At 52.9% G+C, this 16848-nt stretch overlaps 1 long non-coding RNA gene across 1 annotated transcript in view; it reads right to left on the reverse strand.

Moving 5' to 3' along the window:
- LOC146857965 (uncharacterized) overlaps nucleotides 1-8258 on the reverse strand; it is a 68242-nt gene extending 59984 nt beyond the window's left edge. The window contains exon 1 of the long non-coding RNA XR_014979634.1: nucleotides 7037-8258. This is a non-coding gene — a long non-coding RNA (uncharacterized LOC146857965). The remainder of the gene's footprint in view (nucleotides 1-7036) is intronic.
- Between the last annotated feature and the right edge of the window lie 8590 nt (nucleotides 8259-16848).

A 16848-nucleotide genomic window follows, 5' to 3' on the forward strand; every position in this document is an offset into this window, starting at 1 on the left:
ATTCGAGCTGATGCGGTGCAGGAGGCGATGGGGGGAGGGCCCCAGAAGGGGGCCAAGGCATCGAGGGAGCCTGGATTTCGATGTTCACTTAGTGTAGCTGAAAAAGGAAACAGGATCAAGGACCCAATGCACTGAATTCTTTAAACATGTGATCAAATGGGCCATTGGATAAGCGCTGTTAGGTGCTGAACATTGAGCCCGGTCGTTACAAGGCTGAACCTGATGGAGCCAGTTCCTATGCGTATTGCCAACTAAGGAAGGAGTCACTGTGCCTCATGACTCGAAAGACTTCTTCAAAGAAAAACAAGTTGCAAACATCCAAACCTAACACTGGCAGGAGTATGCACAACAAGTGTATCTACAACCACACATACTATGAACACATTTTTTTCGGTCACAAAACAGAAAGAAATGCACTTCTTGTTTAAAGGTGTCGCACAAAGGTATTTTTCGAAGGTTTGGAAATTTTTCCAAGGCAGAAAACTTTACAGAATGTCAAACCTCAATATTCCAGGAACCAGAAAAAAAAAATTGCTCAACTACCACTTAAAAGGCATGATGAACTACCGGCAGTGTCCTGTACCTTTAAGGAGCAGAAAAGTTTTCCCAGACTTTTAGGCTACAGTCTATTAAGCTACATACATTTTTTTCTCAACCTTCCTTAAAAAGAAAGGATTGTAAATGTTCTCAGGTCGCAAGATATGTAGGGACGTTTTTTAAAGGTAGTTTTTTTTAAGAGTCCTTATAGTCTTTCCTAGGTTGTTCCGAAACATATTCCAAAATAAGAGTGTATGTACATCTGTAGGACTCACAAAAGCTGTAGGGTGGCAAAAGACCTCACAGCTCGCCCACTGCTTACAATCAGTTGGCTTTGTAACTAATTTCCTTGCTCCTTATTCAATGGTTTTTCTTCTTCTTCTTGGGTTTGTCCTTGCTGTGGAGCATAGCCTATTTATGATGCTTTTGATTGGCTGAGGTGTATCCTTCCACTGCTCACACTTAGGGGGCTACTTTTTTCTTTTAGCACTCCATGTCATGCATTTGTTACCTACCTCTTTCCCTCACATGCAGCTTCACTGCTCAAATATTCACACCAAGGCCAGCGCGCTATGTTGCGCTCTACCTGGGGCCATATCATACAAAGTGCCCCGGGGGCGAACAGGCATGTGAGCCCGCTTCCGGGGCACTTTGGTATCACAGAAAGGGTTGCAGACGCGGGTGCGGCCCTTTCTGTAATACAGATAGCATTGGCGCACATATGCATGGCCCACGCAAATAAGGCAATCCCTTTGCCTCTGCGCCCACGTTGTATTATAGACGGGGTGCAGAGGCAAAGCAGCTGCCAGGAGATGCACAGTGCACCACCTCAAAGGTGCACCCCATGATGGCAGCCCTCTAGAGAGGTCAAAGGGGGTCCCATGGACCCCCAGACATCCCTTTGCAGGCTGGTGCAGTCACTCACTGCATCCGCCTACAGGGGATATCTAATCCCCCTTTAAAGTGCAGGCGGGTTGCTGCCTGCACAGTGAAACACGCAGCGGCTCCACTCTGTATTTCACTTGAATGCGTTGCCCCCTGGCCTCGGGACAGCGCACTCAATATAAATCTGCACACTCTCCTTTTTCAGCGCCGAGCGCACGATTTGAAAGGTGCGCTCGGCGCTAATAAGGAGAGTGCACCGTAATCTATAATACGGTCCGTGGTCTGTAAAAGCAACAGAGGTATTTGTGCAAGGGTATGGCTAAGAGCAGACAAGGGTAGTTTTCAGCTGCTGCACTCCACAAATTGCAGGAAAGTACACGTTCTGGCTCTTCTGGAGGAAGGAGAATCTGCTCCCCTCAGTCAGCTGGAGTCTGATGCAGAAAGTGTACTTAGCATACATGTCTCCTGAAGTCCGATAGATCTGCTCCATAGCCTGTTGCAGCGGAACAAATTGCTGAATACCATTAAGTAAACTGAGTCTTGGAAAGCATTCCTCTTTTTATCCTAACATGGGACAAGTTTTTAAAATTCTGTTCAGTTTCAGAAGTCAAAAGTATTTGAAATATAAACCATGCCAATTTAATTCAATTTAGTTATAATATAGGTTTGCTTTTCCTCGAGTATTTTTAAATGTTTTAAAAACATTTCTCAGTATTAGCAAATCCAACTACTCGTCACTCACATAGGAGAGACCTATTAGATTTGACAATGCGTATTTATATTTTATACAACGTGCTAAGGTATCTCATGCATGACACCTCAGTGTTTAGGATTCCTATACACTCATTCAGGCAACTCAATTACATCAGGTGTCAAATTTCGAGGTCCATTTTCCTAATGTTGAAATGTCTGAGCTCTCCCTGGTGATGTGTTAGATCTGCTCTGATAGGGAGTTTCTTGAATGGATGGACTGACAGTTCCAGGAGAGCTAATAACAAGGTCAGAACGAGTCACATTTGTTTGAGCTTCCTACCCCCAGCTGGAATCGGAGACAGTGGAGGAAAAATATAGGCAAATAACAATGGCCAACTCATCCATACTGCATTTCACATAGACTGTGGCTACCCGGAGACAAAAATTGATTATTTTACAATTTTCTGCAGTGGTGAACAAGTCAATGGTGGGTGTTCCAAATCATTGGTAGAACTGACAAAGTATTGTAATTGTATTTATATAGCACTTACTACTCCTGACGAGGCATTGGTGCTTTACGCCGGGTAGTACACTACCACAGAACCCAAGATTAGTGGTGGTTAGTTCAGTGTCATTGGTTACTGTTATTTGTTGGGATTAGTCCTGGGCCCTCAAGCAAACCATTCCATGAAGTCTTCATATTTTCTCGTTTAGCTCATATATTAAGCCTCCACTTTGCTCAATTTTTAGATAAATCTCTTGAAGAGGCAGCCTTCCCAAGGATTTGGAAGGAAACAGTACTACTACCCTTGGCAAAGAAAACTGGTATAGATATCTCCATTCTTTCCAATTATCGGCCCATATCACTCCTTCCCTTTATGTCTAAGATTTTAGAAAAATTGGTGAATAGCAGCTGATTTTTTAGAAAATAATAAGCTATTAGATCCTTCTCAGATGGGCTTTCGGGCAAGCACCAGCACAGAGTCTATATTGGTAGCAGTATTGGATGATATCAGGTCAGTAGCTGATTAGGAGAAGGCTGAGGCACTCATCCTACTTGACCTGTCTGCAGTCTTCAATACTGTTTCCCACAGTTTGGTGATCAAGAGACTATGAGTTGGGGCTACATTCACATACCCTTAAGCGGCTGAGCTCTTTTCTAACAGATAGAACGCAGAGAGTACAACCGGGCACCTGTAGATCCAGCCCTCGTACCTCTAACTGTCGAGTTCCCCGAGGGCTCCCCATTGAGCTCTACTCTATTTAATATATATGTTTTGCCTCCTGCAAAGATCATTAGGAAATGGGGCTTTGTGGTTGCGTCATACGCAGATGACACTCAGTTGGTTATCTCACTGGACAAAAATCCTGACGAGACTCAAGGCAAACTTCTTGAGTGCCTTACTGAAGTAGGAGGCTGGATGACGAATCATTGATTAAATCTAAACGCAGAAACAAAATGAGATCCTGCCATTTGGTGAGGCTCAGCTGATCTGCGATGCCTCTTGGTGCTGGTATCATTGGGAGAGATGACCCCCCCCCCCAAGATATCAGTGAAAAATGTGGGGGTCAACTTTGACGAGTGCCTCTTGATGCAGGATCATGTAAAAATAGTTGCAAATGTTTTGATATCATCAAGCTTTTGAGAAGACTGTTCATTTGGATCCCAATAGCTTGGTGCTAAACAATAGTCCAGGCTCTTATAACGAGCAGGCTGGACTATAGTAATGCCCTTTTTGTAGTCCTTGCGGACTACCTGTTCACTAGGTTACAGCTAGTCCAAAGTACGACTGCCAAGCCAATCTGTAACATGGACAGATTGAACTCTGGTTCGGGCTGTTTGGCAGCCTTACATGTTAAAGAGCTAATTTTAAACATTTATGCTAGGCCCATAAAGCCCTTTATAACTCGGGACCTGAGATTCTACAAAACAGAGTAGAACTTTATATTCCTACTCGCGACCTGAGATCATGGAACTCAGTCCTTGCAAGAACTAAACGTATGAGGAGAACTAGAAAGGGTAGTTGTTCCTTTGCCTTTTTGGCTGCTGCTCAGTGGAATGCACTTCCCCTTGACACCTGAAATATTGATAACCATGCCAGATTTAGGTAAAAATTAAAACCTCGCTTTTCCCAGGCTAAGGATTTTTCTATAAGTGAAGTGTTCTCATTGGATAGGTGTGGTAACTATTACTGAGCACCGTGACATCTCCCAGGGGATAAGTGTTGCATTCTAGAAATACAATAAATAAATAGTAATTTCAGTTTTTTTAAGGTAGGCTAAACAGTTATCTAGAATTCATCTATCTTTTGTGTACTTGATGCCACAAAAATAGTTCTACGGCCCTCACAGATATATGCTTATTAGCAGCCCGGTGGCAGATCTTTTGCGCTAAAGTGGCCAGCTGAAGTCTCTCTCCCCATTTATGGGGTGAAGGCTCGCACACGCAGGTGGATAGAAGGACCCCCCGCCAATACCCAGACAAAGGGGGCGCCCGGGTGTAGTGTCCTGCAGGACACGTTCTAGTGTTTGGCAGGCTTTGGTATTCCAAGCCACTCCCTTGAGGGCTGGACGCACTTGCACCCCCACCCATCCATAACCGGTGACACGAGTGACGTGGCCTGCCAATAAAAGGGCCCGGATGCACGTGCTCATGGCCAGTTACAGTACCCAACTAACTAGTGTCTGTGTCAGTCATTAGCGGCGTGCGGGCCTAGGGCCTGACACCCCATTGGCGACGAGGCAGGTCTGACCCCGCGTGCCTGCTGCTCGGTGCTTCATCGTCCTTCATGGGGAGGAAATGAGCCAGAAATGTGACGCCCCGCCCCCCCTGTTGTGCTGTCTACGGCCACCGGAGAGGATTGAGCCCCTCGTGTCTCCCGGTCACCGCCTCCTAGACCCTGGAGGATCAATGTAGCCTGTCTGGAGGCTCACACATGCCAATGAGGCCGTGCTGAGGAGGAGGGCCGTCACGTTGCAGTGCTATGATGGTCGAGTCCTGCCCTTTTACTCAAACTAAAGATTCTCTTCTCCTTTCCAGCGCGGAGCGTTCTGCTCCCAGTTGATCATGTGCAATGATCTGAATAACCATTGACAGTGTTGTCCTTACGTGTCTCACCCGGGATTCATTCACCAGTAAGTTATTAAACGCTCAGTCCTTCCTTGACGGCTTTTCTTTTCCTTGTTCCCCATAGTGACTGAATGCTCCTTTTTCCGTTCATTTCTTATAGTTAAACTCATCTTTGAACATTGAAAGGGCACTTTCTAGTGCACTGCCACTTTGGTAAGTCTTGTCATATCGAGGCGGCGATTAACGTTGTTTGCACTCTCATGTTTTTTAGATTGAAGTCCAGCCTCAAATTTTCTTCTCTCCTTTTCCTTTTCTTTTTAGTGTTGTGGTCCTGAAGAGAACCCCACCAGTCAAATAAAACGGTGTTCGAAACTCGTAGACCTTCTTTCCGTTTATTCCAAACATTGGTGTAATCAGTCCGTTTTGGTGCATCTCTAGAATTCTCTTGTTTATTCTATCAAATGACTGTCCAATGAATAGATTCTTTTGCACATTTAAACGGTCCTGCTTTTCATTTTTTCCTTGTTTGGATAGTCCTTTGCTCGTTTCAAATCCTAGTCAATTGTAACCAAAGGCACATTGTGTGGAACGTGTGTTTGTTTTGTTGAATGAGGAGTGGCGCTTGAATGAGTGTATACATTTGTGTATCTGCCACATTTGCAGTTTAGTTCTAGTGTTTATTGTTTTGCACTGTGTGTTACAATTGTTTCTTTTCTTGTAAAAAATGTTTTTGTTGTATTTGGTGTTTAATTGGTTGTCGAATTGAAAAACATTTTACCAAAATCATTCGAATGACAAAAAAGATATAGTTTGAATAAATACTATTAATTAGTACAGACGTAGTAGTTGTATTTCTCTTCTACGGTCTATTGATTTTCGTTAAATAGCAATCAGCATTGGCATCCTCTCTAGTTTTTCACGAGGAGGAGGGCGGTCACCCAGTGCCTGAGCCGGCATCACGGGGAAGGTCCCGGCACATACTGCCGCCGCTGCAACCCTGGTGCCGTTCGGCCTGACAGCGAAAGGTCAGTGGAGAAAAAAAAAAGCAAACAGACTTGAAGAGAATTGCCGATGCTAGCGCTGCGCTAAAAGCGCCCGGGCCTCTGACCCTCTGAGTATATTCGACCGCTACCCGAGGCCCATCGAAGCGCTAAACTTGTGAAACTGAAACAACAACACAGCATCCAAAAACCCATCACTGCCTGAGGGCAAATCGCCCCGGCAGGTACCCAAAATTCATCACTGTCAGAAGGCAACCGCCGCGGCAGCCATCAAAAGCTCATCACCGCCAGAAGACATTTGGCAGACGAATACAAGACTCTGCGACTAAACTTGCTGACACTTCCGCAAACCATATTGACCGCAACCTGCGGCCTTTCACAGCGCTGACCTTGTGATCCAACCTCAACTGTGACAAAGCGTCACATCAATAAGACAACCGAAACAGCGACTAAAAAACTCAAAAATGAATGTGGAGTAATGAGGCTATCGCCTCGGTATCCAAAAACTCACCGCTGTCAGATGGAATCTGACAGGCGAAAACAAGACACACTGACCCTCTGAGTATCTCCGCCCATGCCCTGAGGCATCCACAGGCTGTCCTGCCCACCGTTTCTGCACCGGGGAGAAGGGACACGACGTGGCTGCTCCCGGCACCGACAGCAGCAGCCTGAGGCCAGAGCCGTTTGTGTCACCGTAGGATGTGGAGAAGCTGCACAGCCTGAACGCTCCACTGCCCCGTTCTCACCCTGTTCAGAATAAAGGGCTGCGCGCAGTATCGTAGCAAGAATCACCCTCCTGCATCCTGGCCACCGGGCTCAAAAGAATAACGGCACACCAGTCGTCACTCACCTCTGAACCCTTCACAGCAGCAGGTCAAAGACAACACGGCGCCGCAGCCTGGTGGGGCGGGAGCGCTCCGATTCACGGCCTCCCAGCTGCTGCACACGTGACGTAGGTGCAGCGCCCCGGGCGGAAATCTGCAGCGTTGTAGCCTGGAGGAAGAGAGGAGCCTGTGCCCAGCCGCACTGGCCGAGCGTGATGCGGTCTCCACATTATGCCCGTCAACTTCCTGGAAATGTCTAAAGTGCTCGCAGCACCACCTGGCTATCAAGAGCAACAGCGCATCTGCTCCCGAAGGAATGGAGAGCACCGGCAATGGTTGGGTTTGGCCCCCCATGCACCCACATCCCCGGAGGCCTGCCACAGAGGTAAAGCTGCCGCTGCCACCAGCATCAATGCCAGCGCCACCTGGTGGTCAACATTGCAAACCAAATCTGCCTCTGCCTGCTGCACATAAGCAGCGCCACGTGCCAGCACTGCACAGAGCCCTGCACCAGCTCCTCCAACCCTCGAGGCCTACAGCAATCAGGGCAAGCCACCTCGACCTTTCAGGGACTGCCATGGCCCGCGGAGAACAGACGAGAGCACCGCGCCACCTAGCGGTCGCATGCCTGCACCACACCAGGAGAATTAAGCAGCAAATGCCACAGGCCATAGTGAAGGAACCCCAGCATCCGGAAGCCAGCAGCACTGCTGCTCCTCTGAGGAGCTCGGTGAGAGAACACGGGTGCACTGGAACCCAAGTGACCATTACCATTTAGGAGTGCCTTCCAACGACACCCTGGCCTCTCCAACGTATGCAAGCCGGCAGCATCAACTGCAACAGCCTCCTGAAAGTACCTGCAGCACCACCTGGTGACGGTGAGCAGTACTGCAGAGAGTGAACTGTAGCCCTACACTCTGCTCCACAGGAAGTGGCCGCAGCCCCACGAGGCAGCTGCTTCATGCCCCAGACGCAGGCAACCGCTCCCAAAGAAGAGGCTGCTAACCCTAACCAGGAGCACTGAGAAACCAAAAGCGGCACAAGCCCCTTAGTCCCGCCAAACGCAATAGAAGCATCCACGCAAGATCCAGGCAAGGAGATAAAGTCGCGGGCAGCCGATCCCCACGAGGACGCAAGGAAGACGCAAAATCCTTCAGATGGCCACAGGAAAGTCACAGCTGCCACAACTGCAGAGCTGCCAGGAATACAGGTACACCCACATGGCACAGCTAAAGACCCCAAGAAGTCCAAAGCACCCCAGGACACAGACTGGCAGCACGAGGCAGACAGCAACACCCACTGCAGCAGTAGCACGACTGGGAACACAGCACTGCTGCGACATGCACTAGTAGCAGAATTGACACAGCCAGGTCAGATAATGAATGCACCACATGCCCCAATGATCTGCCTAGACTTTCAAAGGAGAAAGACTGTTGCACGTCCCCAAGGGCCCCAAGAAGCCAGAAGCTTCTCCAGCCCAGCCTAGTGCCGAACCAACAACAGCAGCAACGCCAAATACAGCCACCACCAGCAAGGGTGGAAGATCAGCCAGACAGCAACGTCTCAAGGTAGCTATCCCCCACCAAAAGCACAAGAACAACTGGTGCAGAGCACGCACCACAAGTGGCTGCCCAACACCACCGCCAGAGAGGAGATTGCATTATTCGCTCCTACTGGTGAACAGACACAACCGCAAGCTACAACACAGGTACACCAAGTGCCAGAAGAGAGCGCCAAAGAAGAAGACGGAGGGCACTGAGTCAGAGATGTGCAGGAGGCTGCACCAGCGAACCTGACAGCACGGCAGGTGCCCGGGAGATAGAAACATCTCCATAGAGAAGCACTGCTGAACGCAGCACAGAGAACAACTACATCTCTACTGCACCAGCGAAGCCCCGCAGTGGGCCAAAGACAACACAGAGTGTCCTCCCTCACACTGCCTCAAGACGGAGTCGTCGGTGACCCAAGACAGGCAAGAGAGGAGTCACACACTCCACATGGCAGGCCGCCACAGCAACATGTGCTTCAACAACAGGCGACACGTGGCCTGACGTCACGTCGCACAGCAAGCAAGGAGCACATCGCACAAAGTGACCAATCCCGCCAAGCATGCCGGAAGGAAGGCAGAAGCAGGCACCACGACGGTGCAGCCTCGAGGTCCAAGCGCAACGCCCTCGAGTGAAGAAGAGTGACAGCCCTGTCACCCTGAAGAACTGAATGAACATAGGTGTGCTGAAAAGACCAACAAGAGGAGAAGACCGAGGACTCGCACAGCAAGCCAGGAGCACACCCAGACACACCAGACAGCCACCAAGGCGGACCGACGTCCCTGGACACAGCCTCGCGGGAGAACCAAACATAAGCCACAGCAAGCGCAAACCGCGTCTCTCCCCAACGCTTCCCAGTGCGACCGTCCATCCCCGAGCGTCGGCAGTCTAAGTCAAACGGCATCCCTGCTCCTAACCACAGATGCCATGGGTCAAGATCAGCACCAAGTGTCCTTCCTCACAGTGGCGAGCCGCCACCAAAGATCAGCCTCAACAAGGCAAAGACAGGAGAGGAGCCTAGCGCGCAACCAAGATGGCCGCGTAGGTGCGAGGCTCCCGAGGACCTCCGCGACCTCCTGCATAAATCCTGACAGAATCCTGTCCCAGATGAGGGGACTGTATTTGTGAGCCCGTGCAGAGGTGACGCCCGTTTTCCGTTTTTAAATCGGACCTCGGACACCGGCAGGAGCATCGATTGAGGTTTGCGGCCTTCTCCACGCCGGCCCCCCGTACTAGAGTTGTGGGGCGATCCGGACACAAAGTGAACAACAGCGGCGGGCAAGGCTGGGTGGCTCGCGTACCCCGCACTTTCACTTTCGCTTTTGCGCCCTCCTTGCTGCCAGGCGAGGTTGGGTTGCGGGGCGGTGTGCGGTGCTGTGGCCTCGTTGGGCTGCCCTGCCGGCCCGCCGGCTGCGATCCGCCCTGAGGAGCGGTGGTCGCCCCCCCCCGGAGCCTTTGAACGGGATTGTCTGCCCCCTTTCTGAGGAGATTGGCTCGATTTGGGGATTGCGACCATGGCCACAAAACAAGATGGCGACCGGGCCAAGGTGAAGTCGACCCGTCGTGGCACGGCCCAACAATCCAATAACATGGACCGCTACACCCTCCAGAAGGGATCTCCAGAGGTGCTGCGTAGGTCCCCCACGGGCCCGACTGATGCTCCTGTTCCGCCCACGGACCTGACCCTCCGGGACGTCATGGGCGCCATCGCCGAGATGAAGGCCTCGGTGGACCAGCGCTTTGACACTCTGGCGCAGAAGATCGACTCGGTCCTCGTGGACGTGGGCCTCGTGAGAGCCGATTTGTCTAAAACAAATGACCGGGTCGATTCTTTGGCCCACTCTACCTCGGGCCTCACAACTGACGTGGCGGCCCTCCAACAGGAGGTGCGCAGGCTTGGCCAGGCGAGCGCCCTGATGAATCGTCGACTGGAGGATTCCGAGGGTCGGGCCCGGAGAAACAACGTCCGCATTATCGGGGTGCCGGAGGGACGAGAGGCGGAGGCAGCGGATCTGTTCGTGGAGGACCTGGTCCTCACCCACCTACAGCCTCGGGGGCTGAGCAAATTCTTTGCAGTGGAGCGGGCCCATAGGGTCCCCGGGGGTAGGCCTAAGATCGGCGCCCCTCCGAGGCCTCTCATCGCCCGGATCTTCAATTTTAGGGATAGAGACGCTATCCTGCAGACTTCTAGGCTCCAAGGGCCAGTCAGACTTGATAACATGGATATTAATTTCTATCCTGACTTTACCCCGGCGGTCCAAAAACAGAGACTAAGCTTTCTGGGTGTCAAACGTCGCCTACGAGACCTGAATCTCAAATATTCTATGCTTTTTCCAGCTAAGCTGAGGGTGGAGGTGGATGGCCGCACGCACTTTTTTGATCGTCCCGAGGCGGCCGGGGACTGGCTGGACACTTTGCCCGGAGATCGGGGCCGGGGGGGCGGGGGGGGAGCGGTTGGTGGGGAGGGCCCGCCGGATCAGGACTAAGGGACTAATGGTAGGCCTTGCTCCGGGCTGTGTTATTGTCACCATTGACTGTTAGGGTAAGTTCCCCTCCTGTGGAGGTCGTGCGGGGTCTCTTGGGGGATCTCCCTCCTCCTCTGGGGGACTAGTTAGTTTTCTTCTATGGGGCGACAGGCACACTGCACATTGGGGGGGCTGTTTGGGCTCATGCAGGGGTGCAGGGTGGGGGGAGTTCTGTTGGGATGGGTGGGTTGGGGTGGGGTGTGGTTCGTTTCTACCGCAAGGCAAACCCTTTATTGTACTGGTGTTTTTGAGTTGCTCTCGGGGGGACAAATGATGGCTTCTGTATGTGATGGGGGGTAGGGACCTGACTTTGTTGTCCTGGAACGTTAACGGGCTGGGGGATAGGATTAAGCGGGGTGTGGTCCTGCAGTATCTGAAACGGATTTCGCCTGAGGTGGTCTTTCTGCAGGAGACGCACCTTATTGGTAACTCCTTTTGTGCCATGAATCGACGTGGTTATCGTTTGGTGGCCCACTCGGGCTTTACGTCAGGCTCACGAGGGGTGGGCATTATGATCAAGACCTCGCTCCCGCTAGAAATAGACGAGGTGCGCCAAGAGGGGACGCTACACTGTTTTGGTGGGGAGAATGGAGGGCAAAGTAGTCGTCTTTGTCTCAGTGTACGTCCCACCGGGGTTACAGTCCACCACCTTTGCGGACCTGGGGCGCCTCCTTCTTGACCTTCCGGGGGGGCTTCTGGTGGTTGGGGGGGGACTTCAACGCGGTGGTTTCTGGGACTATGGATCGTTATCCCCCTAGGGACCTCCCCCGGGCACAGGCGTGGCTGTCGGGCTTTTTGGACACACTGGGATTGGTAGACTGCTGGCGTTTAAAGCATCCCACTCAGCTGCAGTACACCTTCCATTCGGGTGCCCATGGTAGCCTTTCGCGGCTTGATCATATCCTTGTCCCTGCGGCCTGTGCCGGGAGGGTGGGGGAGGTGCGCCATCTGGCGAGGGGCATTTCAGATCACTCCCCGCTCCTGTTGCACTTGGATGTCTTCCCGAGGGGGGAGGGCAGGGTAGCTCCAATCAACGCTTGGTACCTGCGCGACCCCACTATTCGCGCTGACTTGATTAAATCCTTGCAACGGTATTTCGAGGAGAATGTGGGGTCAGTTCTGTCGGCTATCTCCCTGTGGGAGGCTTTCAAGACAGTGCTGAGAGGGGAGGCCCTCTCCTTTATTTCCCATGCCCGGAGGCGCGCACAGGAGGAGGTGACCCGGGTGGAGGCCGAAATTACTGAATTGGAGGGTGATTTGGGGAGTGGGGTGACTGACGCTGCGCTCCACGTTCTGCACCTTAAGCAGGCGGCCTATAGGGCCCTCGTCACGGAGGCGGCCAGGGGCCTCAGCAGAGAGCAACAGGGGCGATTGTACGATGTGGGTGATAAGGCGGGCAAGTTGATTGCGTGGCTGGATAAGAAGGAGAGAGCGAGTCGTGTGGTCCCGCTGATTGAGAGGACGGATGGCGTGCGTGTCATTGAGCCGGAAGGCATCGTTTCTTGCTTCGCGGACTATTTCCGCGAGGTATATTCCCCGGTTTCTCCCTGCTCGGAGGAGGATTCCCATGCCCTGCTGCGTGACATCGCGCTCCCCTCCCTTTCTGTGGAGGACAGGGAGTCGCTGGATGCCGCCCCCACCTCGGACGAAATCGCCCTCGCCATCCGCTCGGTCGCTTCTGGTAAGGCCATGGGCCCAAACGGCATTCCTATCGAGTTATACAAGCTGCGACCGGATGTACTAGCACCCCACCTCCGCGCAATGTTCCTTGCGGCCCACTCGCGGGGCTCCCTCCCGCCGGACCAGCGTCTGGCTACCATCGTGGTCATCCACAAGGAGGGGAGACCTCGAGATCGGGTCACATCCTATCGGCCTATCTCGCTCTTGAATGCGGAACCTAAAATCCTCGCCAAGGTGCTCGCCAACCGGCTGGTCGGCGTGGTGGGCGACCTGGTCCACCAAGACCAGTCCGGCTTTATCCCCCATCGCAATACGGCTCTTAATCTGCGGCGCCTGCACGGCGTGCTGGCGCGTGTTCCGTTCGTGCGGGAGCCGGCCATCTTGGCGTCTTTGGACGCCACTATGGCGTTTGACACACTCGAGTGGCCGTACATCTGGGCGATGCTGGCGAAGTTTGGCTTCGGGCCGGGTTTTATCAGCTGGGTCAAATTGTTGTACTCGGACCCACTTGCGCAGGTGGTGGTGAATGGTCGAGTCTCGGCCCCATTCGTGCTGGGACGGGGCACGCGCCAGGGTTGCCCCCTGTCGCCGCTCCTGTTCGCACTGGCCTTGGAACCCCTGGCAGAGTGGCTGCGGTGGCACCCTTCTATCCGAGGTCTCCGTTGGACCCCTGAGTATGAGGACCGCGTGTCTCTCTATGCAGACGACATCCTTTTGTACTTAGCCTCCCCGCGCAAATCACTGATTGTCCTGGTCGATGTTCTGCGCTCTTTTGGCCGCAATTCAGGCCTTGTCATCAACTGGGCCAAATCCTGTGTCTATGTGCTTTCCGGGGAGGCTCCTGTCCTCCCGCGGGGCTGTCCGATCCAGATTGCCTCGGAGGGATTTCGATACTTGGGTGTCTACATTACGCTGGACCCGGTGGCCCGCTACGAGCGAAATTTGCTTCCCCCCCTCCAGCGCTTGAAGGAGGACGTCGCGCGCTGGCGGCGCTTGCCACTTTCGCCGCTCGGCCGGGCGGCGTTGTTCAAGATGATGTCACTGCCGCGCTTCCTGTACGCTCTCCAGAACACTATGGACCTGGTCCCAGCGCGCTACTTCCGTGAAGTGGAAGGTCTACAGCGCCGCCTGTTCTGGGATGGGAGGCCGCGTATAGCCTTGGCGAAGTTGACGCTCCCGTGGTACGACGGAGGGATTGCCCTCCCGGATATTAAACGGTATTACTGGGCCTCCCAGTTAGCTGCAATTAATCAGGGCCTCTATGGGCCCGCCCTAAACCCGGCATTTGAAATGGACAAGATGCTCCTGCCCGGTGGCGACTACAATCGAGCGCTCTACGCTAGTGTGCCCGATTCCCGCTTGACGGGACCCACGCGTGTCATGGTGCGAGTATGGCACGCGGCTAATGCAGCTATGGGCTGGAAGGACCGTTTGACCCGGGCGTCACCGCTGTATGCATCTGAGAGGTTGGGCTCTCTGTGGACCTCGAAGGGCTTTGAGCAGTGGGACACTATAGGCATCAGTACAGTGGGGGATCTCTGGACGAGGGGAGGATTTAAAACATTCGAGACGTTGCAGGCGGAGTTTCAGCTGCGGGGCAGTGAATACTTTCGGTACCTGCAGGTCCGTCACGCGCTGGGCTCCGTCTTCCCAGACGTGGCCTCCATCCCGGAGTCCTCCCCCCTGGAGGATCGAGTGCTAGACGGCCATGTTCCGGACAGCACGATCTCCCTCATTTACAAGAAATTGATAAATGATCGCTCGGGCTTACTGACTGGCCTCCGCGAGGCCTGGGTTGCCGATGGGCTGGAGTTGGACGACGAGGACTGGATTTCCGCGGTGGCCTCTCCGAAGGAGGTGGCCATCCCGGCTCGCCTTCGCTTCGTCCAGCTTAAGATACTCCACCGGGTGTACATGACGGGGCCAAGGCTTCTGCGTATGGGCTATGCTGAGGACGGATTGTGTAAGCGTGGGTGTGGTGCTTCAGCGACCTTTTTGCACATTTTGTGGGAATGCCCGAGGGTGGAGCGATTCTGGCGTGGTGTGCATGAGGTCCTGCGAGCGGTTACGCATGTCGCGCTATTGCCTGAAGCGAGGAGATGTTTGCTGAATGTGTGGGAACCGACCGATTACTCGGTTCCGCAGACGCGATGGGTGACTCTGGGCTATGTGGTGGCTAAACGGGACGTTGCACAGCTGTGGGGATCCCAGAGGTCCCCGGCGGTGTCGGCCTGGAAAGAACACATGGATTGGTGCATGTTCCGAGAAAAGGTGGTGTATGTGGCGCGGGGTAAGCCTGGGGCATGGGTGAAGATATGGGGCCCCTGGAACGCCTACCGAGGGGATATCTGCGAGCCGCCATTGCTGCCTCCCGCTTCCCCAGCTCCATCCCCCTAGTTTACTCCCTCCCTCAGTTCCGAGCACAGTATTCTCCCAGTCCCGGACCTGTTTCCCTTCCCCTCTCGGGGGTTTTCAGTGGATGGTTTGGGGTCCCCCATTTGAGGAGCACGTGCTGCCACTTTTGATCGTGGGTTGCCTTGCGGGTGTGTGTTTATTTATGTTGTTGTGTTGTATAAAATGAAACCGTATTGTGGGCTCAGAGCCATATGGCCCGCGTTGTGGATACATCCTGCCTTAGTGTCTCTGTAAAGCTAAGTGCCTCATTGTATGTATGTCATTTGTTATCGTCACTTTAGCGGCCGGCCGGAAGGTTGTAGGCCCATACCTGTATATATTTGAGATTGCAATAAACGGTTTCAAAAAAAAAAAAAAAAAAAATAAAAAAACAAGGCAAAGACACATGGCTGCTAAGTCCCTCCCGACATCCAACTCTCCCAGCAAGTCACCACCACCTGTTAGTACGACTCACCATATGGCTGGCAACTGCCATCACGCCAGCCCTCATCACATGCGTCAAACAACACAATTTGTGTACCGATGGACTGGAACCGATAAGAATCAGAGGCAACCTACAAACCTGGCCTACACCGGAACCGCGGCAGCAAAAGCATGTCTTGACCAAGACTCATCCACCCCTGAGGGTTGTGCGTGAGACTCGGTACTGGCTCCTCAGTGGTCGTGCAGCTGCCCCCAGTCGGCACACAAGCAGCCCCAGCGCAGCCCTTCAGCAGTCCCGTAGTGACCCTGACAACAGGTCTCCCCCGGTGGGAGAGCTGGACTTGATATTACCCCACCGGCGGGTTACAGGTGACTGCCAAGCAGTTCAACAGAGACAGTCGATCAAGCAACACCTCCATGAACTCTCACCATGGACTCCATCCATGCTCATGACGCATCCCATTGTATGAACTGTTAGAACTCACAACAGACCATCCTCGATGTCAGCAGAGTGGAGCCACGCAGGACTGTAAGACATGTTCTCATCAGTGAGCTGACGGTATGCAGCGGACATCTCCAGGCCAGCGGTCGTGTCCTGAACCCCTCAGGTTCAACTATGAGTGCCCGCCGAGATGGTCCTGCTGCAGGCAGAGTCACCAGCCCAAGTCTGATGTCTTCCGGCCACCTGACTCGTAAGGCTGATGGACCCTGCGGTGTTCAGTTGTCTGTTATTTATCCCCCCAGGTTGGACTAATGTTTTGTGTTGTTTCTTTAATAAAGTTTGGGAGGAATGTAGTGTCCTGCAGGACATGTTCTAGTGTTTGGAATTCTTTGGTATTCCCAGCCACTCCCTTGATGGCTGGACGCACTTGCACCCCCACCCATCCATAACAGGTGTCACGAGTGACGTGGCCCTGCCAATAAAAGGGCCGGGTGCATGTGGCCAGTTACAGTACCCAACTACCTAGTGTCTGTGTCAGTCATTAGCGTCATGCGGGCCTAGGGCCCGACACCACAACAGGAAAGGGTTCGAAAAGCGTAGCAGTAAATGGTACCCCCCGGCCGAGGGAGGAGGGAAGTGGTGCGAAGGGCACCAAAAATGAGGTGAACATCAAGCGGCTAATAGATGGTCGAGGCTACATTTGAATTTACCCCCTGAAGGGACTTTTGAGGTTTAAAGAGGGCTGCCATGGCTGGGACCCTAGACATTCATCTGCGCGGCGCATCGAAATAAACCCTACCTGAACA

Source organism: Triturus cristatus, chromosome 3_2, assembly GCF_964204655.1.
Source record: "Triturus cristatus chromosome 3_2, aTriCri1.1, whole genome shotgun sequence".
In the NCBI taxonomy this organism is placed as follows: Eukaryota; Metazoa; Chordata; class Amphibia; order Caudata; family Salamandridae; genus Triturus; species Triturus cristatus.